At 46.8% G+C, this 11595-nt stretch overlaps 1 long non-coding RNA gene across 1 annotated transcript; it reads right to left on the reverse strand.

The window, feature by feature from the left end:
- Positions 1-806: 806 nt before the first annotated feature.
- On the reverse strand, positions 807-7173 carry LOC309523343. The gene is made up of 3 exons (XR_014215313.1): positions 6948-7173; positions 1467-1790; positions 807-1425 (listed from the first exon to the last, which is right to left on the reverse strand). It is a non-coding gene; the product is annotated as an uncharacterized lncRNA (long non-coding RNA).
- Positions 7174-11595: the final 4422 nt, after the last annotated feature.

Consider the following 11595-nt stretch of genomic DNA (forward strand, 5'->3'; position numbering starts at 1 on the left):
TGCCATTTGATTTGAGGGGTTATTTACAGCCAAGCGCTGCATGCACTTTCTGAGAATTGAAATGTTTTCCAGAGCTCCTATAGAAAGAGTGTTTACATCCACTTTACTGCTGTTGAATTCACCAGTAACTGCTGCATAACTTCAGCATGCTGCAGAGGATTCTGGGATACACTGCATGGTCAGAGTACAACCATGGCCCACTGGGCAACCAACACTTACAGAATATCCAACATTCCTGAGATTGCACACTGCACAGAAAGATTGGTAATGGCAGACATTTTGGGCCACTTATCAAGAGACCCTGGAATTCAAGGGAACATAGTCTGAGAACACCTGCTATAGTACAAGCCACTCATTTGAATGTGACAGAAAATTATACTATGTGAGTTTCTACAAAGATGAAAACAACAGTCCATTTAATGATTGAAGGGGAAAGGCATGTTGAAAGGGTCATTTAGCCCTGCCCTTGATGTCACATGGCTGCAATCAGCCCCCCCTCACACTGTCCATGGAAGCCCAAAAAATGTGCATAGGCTGTCTCTGGCAGTTGAAGCTCTGCATATGTTCATAGGCTTCTTTTCTTCAGATGTTCTTCCAGCAAGTGGATCATGTGGAAATGGGGCTGGCAGGGATGTATGTAGGGGTGGTGCCCACTCTCTTCAGATAACTGCATGGTGCAAAAGTCTGTGCATTCCATACATTGTTTTGAAGCCACATTAAGGTGAAGTGCTACAGAATCTGTGTTCAAAGCATTTCCACAACAGAATGGCTACACTGGGCAACAATTTTTTACTTTTTGAATGTTGTCTAGATTTCTACAATTGATTTAGGGTATTTTTGCACTGCTGAATCAGGAAATGGCATCCGTTTCTCTCCATCAGGTCAGGTTTTTGCGCTATGTTGATTTGAAAAAAATCAGATCTTGTGACAAAATCGATTACATTTTTGTGGCATTATCAGCTGATTTTTGTCAACACATATCATCCTAAATATGTTTTTAAGAGGAAAAAATGTTTTTCCAACAACATATATTGATTACCTGATAGAAACATTGATTACTGTAAACTGAATGGTGGGCATTGATAAAGGTAAGTACACGTAAATTGCATGTTGCTTCACCATTTTTCAAACTTCAGGGCTTGAACTTCCGTTTCTTGGAACTCCTGGAATGCTCAGCGGCAGGGAGGTCTCTCTTCAGAGTCCAACAGTAGTCAGCCATCATGACTGCATCCCAGCGACCCTGATACCTGGTCTCCATCTCTTTCATGTCCTGATGGAATCTCTCCCCCTGCTAGTCACTCATTGAATCCAGGTTCTCAGGAAACCGGTCCATATGTGAAAATAGGTAGTGCATCTTGACGCTCATGTTGCAGCCCAGGTTTCTGAAAGCAGTCAGCATGTTGTTGACAAGTTCTCAATAAGTTTCTGGCCTTATTGTTGCCCAGAAAGTTCTTCACTACCAGAACAAATGCCTTCCACGCTTCCAGTTCCACTTCGTTCATTGAGTTTCCGAACTCTGGATCTCTGATGAGCTGACAGATCTGAGGACCGTCAAAGATGCCAGCTTTCAACTTCTCCATGGTCAATCCTGGAAAAGCCTGGCACAAGTAAGTGAAGCAGTCACCATCCTTGTCCAGAACTGCTTGATTAAGCCGAGCTTGATGTGTAGCGGTGGGAAGAGTATTCTGTCTCTGTCCACCAGAGGGTCGTTGATGACGTTCCTTTCTTTGCAAGGCACCAATTCCTCCCGCACAGGCCAGTCCTTCTTCGTGCAATGCCAAGCATGGTCCCTACTCTTGGATAGATTTATTGCTTTATTGTTTGGCGTCCAGCACGCTTCCCCCTGCGAGCCTCTGCAGGTTGTAAAGCAATTAGCAATTAGTAAAGTTGCACAGCGGTCGTGTGTGGAAAGAGCAGTAAATCAGTCCCAAATGTTTCTTCTGTCCTAAAGTCTCTTTATTGAAACAAAATAGCGTATTTACAATTTCCAACAGCCATCCGAGTTAAGCTGCATCTTCTCTCTCTGCTTGCAGCGTCTGAACAAAGTGCTTTCGATTTCCACTCAGCTCACAGCATTCCAAGCTGTTTTCGTCACGTCCTGGCTTACTTCCCTTGTAAGCCCCACCTCTCAGGCTCGAGGCATAGAAGGTTAACCCTTCACTACACCCAAACCCTCTCTTGTCTCGCGCCTGAGGGGAGAATCAACCCTTGGTCGTCCCAAACCCAGACCTTCGCAAAACTCTCCATGTCTTTGGAAGGAGAGTGGCTTCGTGAACCCATCAGCTAGGTTCTTGGCAGAGGGACAGTACTTCAGCGCAACTAATCCCTCCTGAACACTCTGGCACACATTCTGGAAGCGAATGTCTAGGTGTTTAGTTCTGGCCTTGAACTGACCCGATTCGGCCAAACGAAGGCATGGTTGATTGTCCTCGAAAACACGTATCAGCAGACAATCCACTTCACAGAGTTCCTGCACTAAGCAAGCATAGAACTCTACTTCTCTGCATACCTCTGAAAGAGCACTGAACTCAGCCTCAGTGGATGAGAGCGCTATAAGACTTTGCTTCTTGGACCTCCAGCCAACTACTGAGTTTCCAAACTTCACCACTAGGCCAGACACAGACTTGCGATCCTCAAGATTAGCCCAATCCGAGTCCACAAAACAAGTCAATTTGACTTCTCCTTGTGCTGGTAACCTAAGACAAAAGTCTTTGGTTTCCTGCAAATACCTCAGAACTCTCTTGATGCCATTCCAGGCTTGCACACTAGGGTTTGAAGCTTCCCTGCTGAGCAGATTGACAGCAAACGCTATATCAGGTCTGCTCCACTGGGACAAGTACAACAAACTCCCTAGGGCTGACCGAAACACTTCAGCATTTTCAAACGCAGCGTGTTCTACTTGCTGGCTGTCTTTCACAAAACTAGTCTCCATAGGACTTCTCACTCCTGCACAATCACTCATCCTGAACTTCTGAAGCAGTTGCTCAATTTTGCCTCTCTGGCTGAGCAAGAAGCTTCCATCCTGTGCTCGGTCAACACTGACACCTAGATAAGTTTTGACAGCACCAAGCTGCTTAAGCTTGAACCGTTTACCTAGCTCTCTGGCAAACTTCTCTGCCTGTTCACCTGTATCTGAGAAGTATAACAAATCATCAACCCAAATCTGCAAATACTCTTGTGTTGCACCTGGTTCTCTCAAATAAAGGCAACTATCAGCAACACTTCTTCTGAAACCTAGTTCTTCTAAGGCTTCATTCAGGCACATGTTCCAGTTTCTAGCAGATTGGCGTAATCCATAGATGGATTTGTGCAATCTCCACACAACACCCTGTCTCAAGTTCTCAAACCCCGGAGGAGAAATCATGTACAGCTCCTCCTGGAGATCTGAGTTTAGGTAGGCAACATCCACATCAAAGTGGTTTACCTTCCAGCCTCTCTGTGCTGCACAAGCTAAAAGCGTTCTCAGAGTCTCCGCTCGTGACGTTGGCGAATACACCTCTGTGAAGTGTACTCCCTTTCTCTGAGTGAATCCTTGAGCAACTAATCTGGCTTTATACTGTGGCTCTCCAGTGTCAGTGGGTTTCAAGCGGTAAACCCACCTGCAACTCACAGTCTGCTTTCCCGGTGGCAACTCTGTGAGTGAGTACACACCTAGATCTTTCATGGACTTCATCTCTTTGTCCATTGCCCTGTGCCACTTACCTGCTTCTTCCTCAGGTAAACTCTGAATATCCTCGAAGGATTCAGGTTCACATCTGGCAGACCCTACCCAGACGCCTGAAGCGTCGTACCGATCAGGAGGTCTCCTTGTCCTCGCTGATCTCCTCAGTGTGAATCCTGGTGACCCTGCTGCTTCACTGGGTCCAGCTAAATCATGCTCAACTTCAGTGTCTTCCCCCTCTGACCTGCTGCGCCTCTTGGGCCTTACAGCTGGTCCAGCAGGTGAGGAAGGCTCAATCTTTGGCTCAAACTTGACACTTGCCTGAGGAGGTGTTCTAGGTTCCCCCCTCTGAGGGATCCTGAGCTGTCCCTGCCTTGGACTCTGTCCCTGTGGTGGACCCTGTTGCTCTGGACCGTGGTCCCCAGCAACAAGTTCCTCTTCCTCCTCAACGTCTGAGTCATAGAACGGCTGTGGAATCACGTCTGGATTAGTGTGCAGACGTTTCCACCCGGCTTGTTCACAGAACTCAGCACTATTGCTGATAACCAACCTAGATTGGTTTCCACTTGGGTACGCAAACCGCCAGGCCTTTGAGCCAGGCTCATACCCTACAAAGATCATTCTTTTAGATCTTGGCTCACCTTTCTTGCGTAGAGCCTTTGGAATAAGCACCCAGGCCTCACAACCAAACACATGAAGGTAGTGTACCTTAGGCTTCTTTCCATGCAGCAAGAAATAAGGTGTATTTCCTACACTAGAGTTGTACACTCTATTCTGCGTATGAACCACAAATATCCAAGCCTCAGACCAATATTTCTGGGGTACCCGTGCGTCCCACAGGATCGCAGACACAGCTTCCTCCACCATCCTGTTCTTTCTCTCTGCCAGCCCATTCTGTTGCAGAGAGTAAGGAGCGGACAGTCTGTGGCTAATTCCCTTCTCCCTGAAGAAATCCTGTAAAGCAGAACCAGTGAACTCAGCACTTCTGTCACTTTGAAAGCCACGCACTTTGGTGGAAAAGGTTACCTCAACTGCGGTGATCCAATCCCTGATCATTTTAGCCGCCTCCCCTTTTGTTTTCAGAGCAAAGGTCCAAGCAGACCTCGAAAAATCATCAACCAGAAGCATAGAATACTTTGATCCCCCCAGTGACTCAACTGACATGGGGCCACACAAATCTGCATGAATTAATTCAAAGGGTTGTGTGGTCTGTCTCTCTGACTTTGGATAGGAGCATGTCACAATTTTCGCCTGTTTACATGCATCGCAATCTAAAAATTTCTCACAAGCATTAAATTTGCACCCTTGTGTCAGTTCTGGTGCTTTCTTAAGATACCCCCAATTCAGATGGGCGAAGCGTCTGTGCCAAATATGCGAACAACCATGGTGGGGCGCTACATTCACACATTGCCCCTTCACATCTTCGGTGTCATCCTCTCCTGTAGAAAAAGGCACATTTACAACAAACAAATTGCCTTTAGACTGCACTGTGTACACGTGTTTCCCATCCTTGGAAAACTCACATTTGGTACCTGCAAAAGACACATGATAACCATCAGGGAGTAAATCATGCACACTTAACAAACAGTTAGTTAAACCGGGCACTGCATAAGCTTTGACTTCATGCTTAAGAAAGGGACAGAAGAAAAAGCCTGTCTCTGTTAGCCTTCTTCTACTTCCATCCGCGATCGTCACAAACCTATCAGTTTTTACTGTCCTGCAATTTCTTAAAATACCACTAGATGGCACTAGCATGTCCGTGGCTCCAGAGTTGATGACAACAGTAAGATAGTCTTGTTGTTGACATTCCTGGGTCGCCAAGGCAACAATCTCCTCGCTACCCCCCTCCTTGGGGCCTTTGCAGATGTCCTCCCTGGTTGTCACGGCAACAGACTCCCCCGGGCAGGAAGACTTGCCCACAACCTTCACAGCTTCCGTAGATGCAACTCTCACAGTTGCCTTGGAAACCGGACTTGTCTCAGCGTTCTCACACAGCTCCTCCTGATAGCCGCCCGCTATCAGCAAACTTCCCAGCTGTGCGACCTTGAAGCCTCCTGTAGCATTCAGCTTCGCACGGCTAGGCTCCAGCTTACGACGTAAACAACTCTTGGCAGCTTTTGGAGAAAGAGGAGTCTCTGAGCTTTCACTGCTCACTGCCCCCCCCCCACTGCTCACGGGGCCTCCAGGATGTTTTCCTGCACCCCCTCTGATGGGTAAGGGGCTCCCAACTCTTGGCCTCTCTCCAGGCAACAGCAACAGCAACAGTCCCTTCGCCCCCCTGTGGGGGCTCCCAGCTCCTCCCAGCTGTGCATTGGCTCTCAAGAATGTGGCCGACGCCATCTTGCCTCTCCATTTCGGATGCAGCCACGTCTCGGCCCTTGCTTCCCACCCCAGCTTCACAGGCTTTTCGGAGTGATTGCCAAGCGGCCTCTGGCCTTCTTGCACCCAGGACAACTGGCACTAGATGAGCATCCACATTTTCTGCCAAAAAAGCAAGCACACGCTTCTCCAAGTCACTTTGCACTGCAGCCTTCTCAGCCTCTGCTTTCCCAGCTGCATACTGTGGGGGCTGGACTAAATCCCAGAGCTGCTCTCCCACCAGCAAGAGTTCCACTTCAAAACTCCACTGTAGCCAATTTTGACTATTCAGTTTCTGACATGGCAGTTTAAACTCAAAGCCATGCCCTTGGGGCTGTGCCATGCCTCCTTTCTCCCTTCTGTGGCATTTGCAGTACTCACTCATTTCTGCCAACTGGGTGTTCCGGAAAGACCTGGCATCGCAGCTCCCTTGCTCCGTCAGCCTCCTCCGATCTGCCCTTTGAAGTCTTGGCAGTCGATCAAACTGACGTCCAGCAAATAAAGCTTCAAAGCCCTTTCTCACATGCTTCGCGTTGACCAGCCATAACCTCTTGGATAGATTTATTGCTTTATTGTTCGGCGTCCAGCACGCTTCCCCCTGCGAGCCTCTGCAGGTCGTAAAGCAATTAGCAATTAGCAAAGTTGCACAGCGGTCGTGTGTCGAAAGAGCAGTAAATCAGTCCCAAATGTTTCTTCTGTCCTAAAGTCTCTTTATTGAAACAAAATAGCGTATTTACAATTTCCAACAGCCATCCGAGTTAAGCTGCATCTTCTCTCTCTGCTTGCAGCGTCTGAACAAAGTGCTTTCGATTTCCACTCAGCTCACAGCATTCCAAGCTGTTTTCGTCATGTCCTGGCTTACTTCCCTTGTAAGCCCCACCTCTCAGGCTCGAGGCATAGAAGGTTAACCCTTCACTACACCCAACACCTACTATCCCACATGCACAGAAAACATGGGTACTTGGTGAAGCCAGACTGTTGTCCCAACAAAAAGTTCACCATCTTCAGGTCAACACAAATAAACCACTTATGCTGATCATAACCAATTTTCTCCAGCACATACTTCACCGCTTCATAGTTCTCCTTCAGTGTAGTTGAGTGAGCCAGGGGTATAGAGGCAAACTGGTTGCCGTTGTGTAGCAGAACACATTTCAGTGATCGCTTGCTGCTGTCAATGAACAGTCTCCAAACTTTGGGTTCTGCTCCAAGCTTGAGCAGAAGCTGTGCAATATCTGCACAGTACACCAAGTCCTTCTCTTCCGAGAAAAAACGGAGGTACTCTTGATGTGAGCACTGTCAGAGAGGAGGTTTTTTTCCTTCAATCTGGATGCCAACAGTTTGGCAGAGTCCTTTGACAAGCTGAGGTCGCGAACTAGATCATTCAACTCCTTTTGGGAAAATGGATGTGGAGCATCATCTTCAAGAACCACTTCTTCTTCTTCATGTCCTTCAACACTGGAGGCATCTTCGTCACTAATGTCAGGAAGTTCTCCGAAGATAGGCACTGGAATTTCATCACAATGAGCTACAGGACGAGGTGCTGATTGAAGATCAGGATACTTGAGGCTGCTCCGGTTCTTTCTGTTGATCCCAGTCACATCAACAGCGGAGAAGTAGCAGTCAGTGACATGGTTTGTCGGCTCCCTCCAAACCATGGGAATTCCAAAGTTCAGAATCCTCTTGCCATTGGTCCACCCACGTAGAGTCTTGGTGCATGCCTTGCACACCATGTGTGGTGCCCAAGCTTTATCCTGGTCACCAAGTTTAATACCAAAATAACTTTATGCTTTGCCGCACCAATTTATGGAAGATTTCGAAGTTTTATGACTTCAAACTGATCCCTTTTTGACATAATCACCCAGAACTATCGGACCTGAATACTTCTTGTCATTAAAATAATCATTTCCAATCAAAACAATTATTCGACATGGCATTTTACACCCACCAACTTCTTCTAAAATGCTCCACACTGTTGGATAAAAGCAGCAATGCAAAAGCCAGCTCCAGATGGCTGGAATGCAAAACAGGATGTTGTTGTCTCGAACTGTACTGTTGGGAAAAAGGGGGAGTCTATTCTCTGTACTGAGCACCGGATGTTAGCTCAGAGTGTCATCTGACCTGTGCTGGAAGTACAGGGGCGGAGTTGTGACTCTTCTGATGGAGTCTGAAGGGTGCAGTCACGTTTCTATGTACTGCTGAATGACAGGAATAAAAAGACATGTAAATAGGACTCCTGTCTGTCTCATTTCCCCTCCCAGGGGGGGAAAGGAAGGAGAGAGAAGCAGAGGGTGTGTTCTCCTCACATCTAACGAGGAGAATCGCCGGTTTACGACCTAGCCTGCCGGGAGACGCAGACGGAAGGTAAACAAGTATCTCACTCAGTTTGCCCGGGGGAGGCCAGTTTACCTCTGACTGTGAGCTGAGATACTGACATATGGCAGCATTCGGATGGTTGCGATTCATCGAACATCTGCATGAGAGGCTGGTGGATTGTCCTCCTCTGCTCCAAGGGAGAAGATAAACGTCTGAGAGCAGCCAGAAGCTGAACAGACGGCTGGACCCAGAGGAAAGTGTTTTCCAAGCAACGGACCTCAAGGTATGCTGCATTTCGGGCTAAAAGTGTGAACGCAGAATGATTTATTCTCTGGTTCACGGGAGCTGCGTTTGAGAAAAACAACAGCTCCAGAAGGAGAGGCCTGCAGCTCAGAGGCTCAGCCTGCATTCCACGAATTCTTGTGGTTGAGATAAGCTTTCCTGTATGCACAGTTGCTAAGCGATGCCCGTCAGAGACGTGGAAATTTACTGACTGCGCAGATGGCTCTGAAAGAGGGCCTGGGAAGCGAAAGATTGTTTTGACTATGTTTTCGATGCTGTGCAAGGTCTGAGAAACAGCTTGCAGTTTGCCTGGAAAGGCAGTAAACAAATCCACCAAAGGCTATTGGAGTTTTAGCAAGGCTGGAAAGTGAGAGAGAGGCTTGGCTTCAAGATGGATGCCAAGAAGGGGGGAGCTCTGCCTTACCCACCTCCCTTAAATAATGACAATTATTCATCTTGGTCTGTAAAGATGAAGGCCCTGCTGCAGAATCAGAGGCTTTTTGATGTAATTGAAAACCCCATCCCTGCAGCACCAACCGGAGGTTGGGAGTCACGGAACGTGAAGGCCAGGACTGCTATAATTCTGTGTGTCTCAGATGAGCAATTGGTGCATATTCAGAATTTAGAGCATGCGAAAGAGGTTTGGGACACGCTGCGTACAACACATCAGAGAGATGCTGGTTCTTCAGCGTTGCTGTATTTTGAGAAGTTGACCAATCTGAGACTAGCGCCTGATGGAGATGTTCAAGCGCACCTGACAGAAATGAAGTTTCTGCGCCAACAGATGGTAGAACGCAATTTCAATCTACAGGAGGAAGTGTTTTGCTTCATGATGATAAACAGTCTGAATCGGACTTACAAGGTTGTTGCCAGTCAGCTTGGTTCCCTACCTGCGGCAGACCTGACCGCGGAGAGTGTGTGTGCGGTGGTCCTGAACGAACACGATAGACTTGCTGCACTGGAAGTGAAGGACAGGGGGAGGGAAGAACAGAGTTCAAATCTCCCCGCTGCTGATGCTACTAGAGAGCATGGTGTAGCATTAAGCGCTGTCCGATGTTACAATTGTGGACAGACTGGGCATCTACAGCGAAACTGTAGGAAGCCATGCCAGTCAGAAGGAGCAAAGAGCAGCTCAACGAAGCCTGAGGCGTCAGGCAAAAGCCGTACCAAGTACCAGGTGAAACTTGCAAAGGCTTTGATGGCGAAAGGAACCACACCAGAGGTGGGGAACTCGTTTGTAATCGACACGGGCGCCATGGTTCATATGTGTCCGCACAGAGAACTGTTTTCGACGTTTAAGAAGCAAAGCTTCGCTGTGAAACAGGCCAATGGTCAGGAGCTGAAAGCGACCGGAATTGGGACTGTGTATCTTGAGAGTCTGAACTTGACTATAAACAATGTTTACCTGGTTCCAGAACTGAGATTTAATCTGCTGAGTGTGTCGCAGATTGCAAAGAAAGGACTGAAACTGACCTATGATGCTAAGAGCTGCAAGATCTACAAAGATGGAGAACTGTATCTTACTGCCAGAGAGAAAGATGGACTGTATTTGTTGACTTTTGATCAAAGTGATTACATGAAATGTAATTCTTCTGATTCTAACGAAATCTCTCTTGCAGGTGTGACCAGTGTGAGCACCAGGAAGGTGACCAACAAGGTCGACAGAGCATTTCAGCGGGTGTATGCTGATGTAATTGGTCCTCTAGAACCCTCTAGAGGCGGTGCAAAATATTACCTTGTGTGTGTGGATTGTTTCACTAATTATTCTTGGGTTTTTGTGATGGAAAAACCACAAGAGACCTTAGAAAGGTTTCAGGAGTTTTGTGACAAGGTTAAAAATATGCATAATGCTAACATTGATTGTCTTTTCACAGATGAGAAACAAGTTTTTCTGTTACAGAAGTTTCAGAAGTTCCTGGATGGAAAAGGGATAGACCACAAAGTTGCTGTTTCAGCCGAAGCGTGGAACAGGGGGGTCTGTGTGAGGGTGAACAAAGAATTGCAAAAGGGGATGCATGCGCAATTGCTGAGTTCACATTTGCCACATGAATATTGGGTCGAGTCGCTAGCGTCCTATGTTCACGTGTGGGTGAGAAAAGTCTCAAAAGAGTTGGGAAGTTCTCCTTTTGAGAAGCTGTTCCATAGAAAACCTTCTGTTGCCTATTTCAAGGTTTTCGGGTCTCATGTGAGAACAGAAGAGGGTTGGTAGTTTTAAATACCTGGGCATTTATATCTCGGAGGACCTCTCATGGACTGCAAATGTTAATATGGTTGTGAGGAAGGTGCAGGGGAGGTTGTATTTCCTGAGAATGCTCAGGGGACTGAATCTATCCCAGCACCTACTCCTGTCCTATTATCATAGTACCATCGAGAGTGTCCTAACCTATAGTATATTATCGTGGTATGGGAGCAGCTCTGAAACGGATAAAAAAGCTTTACAGCGAACAATTAAAATTGCCCAGAACGTTATTGGGCTCCGACTACCAACCCTGGATGAGATCTTCACGTCTCGCATCTTGAAGAAGTCACATAATATTCTGAGAGATCCCACCCACCCTGCTCACAACTTCTTTGAACTATTGCCTTCGGGCAGAAGATATAGGACAATGAAAACACGAACCACACGCCTTCTGAATAGTTTCTATCCAAGAGCTCTGATTGCACTAAATAATGATCTCAGGGCCAGTTGCAAGGTTTAGTAAGTAGGGAGTGGAAGGAATGAGATAGGTTTTAGGTTATGTTATGTTTTTAATAGGTCATGCTATATTCTGGATTATGTTATGTTTTATAGATTATGTCTAAATAGGATGAGAGTTCGGAGATACGTGCAAATGTATATGTGAACCCGGTCTTTGGGTGGGTGTTTGATTTTCGTTGTTGTGTATACTGTGTATATACGGACAATGACAATAAATTTATCTAAAAAAAAAAAAGAAGAAGCTCCAGGTGGAGTAAAGAATGCCAGAGGCATTTTTGTGGGA

The sequence above is a fragment of the Podarcis vaucheri genome, assembly GCF_965113315.1.
Source record: "Podarcis vaucheri genome assembly, chromosome: W".
NCBI lineage: Eukaryota > Metazoa > Chordata > Lepidosauria > Squamata > Lacertidae > Podarcis > Podarcis vaucheri.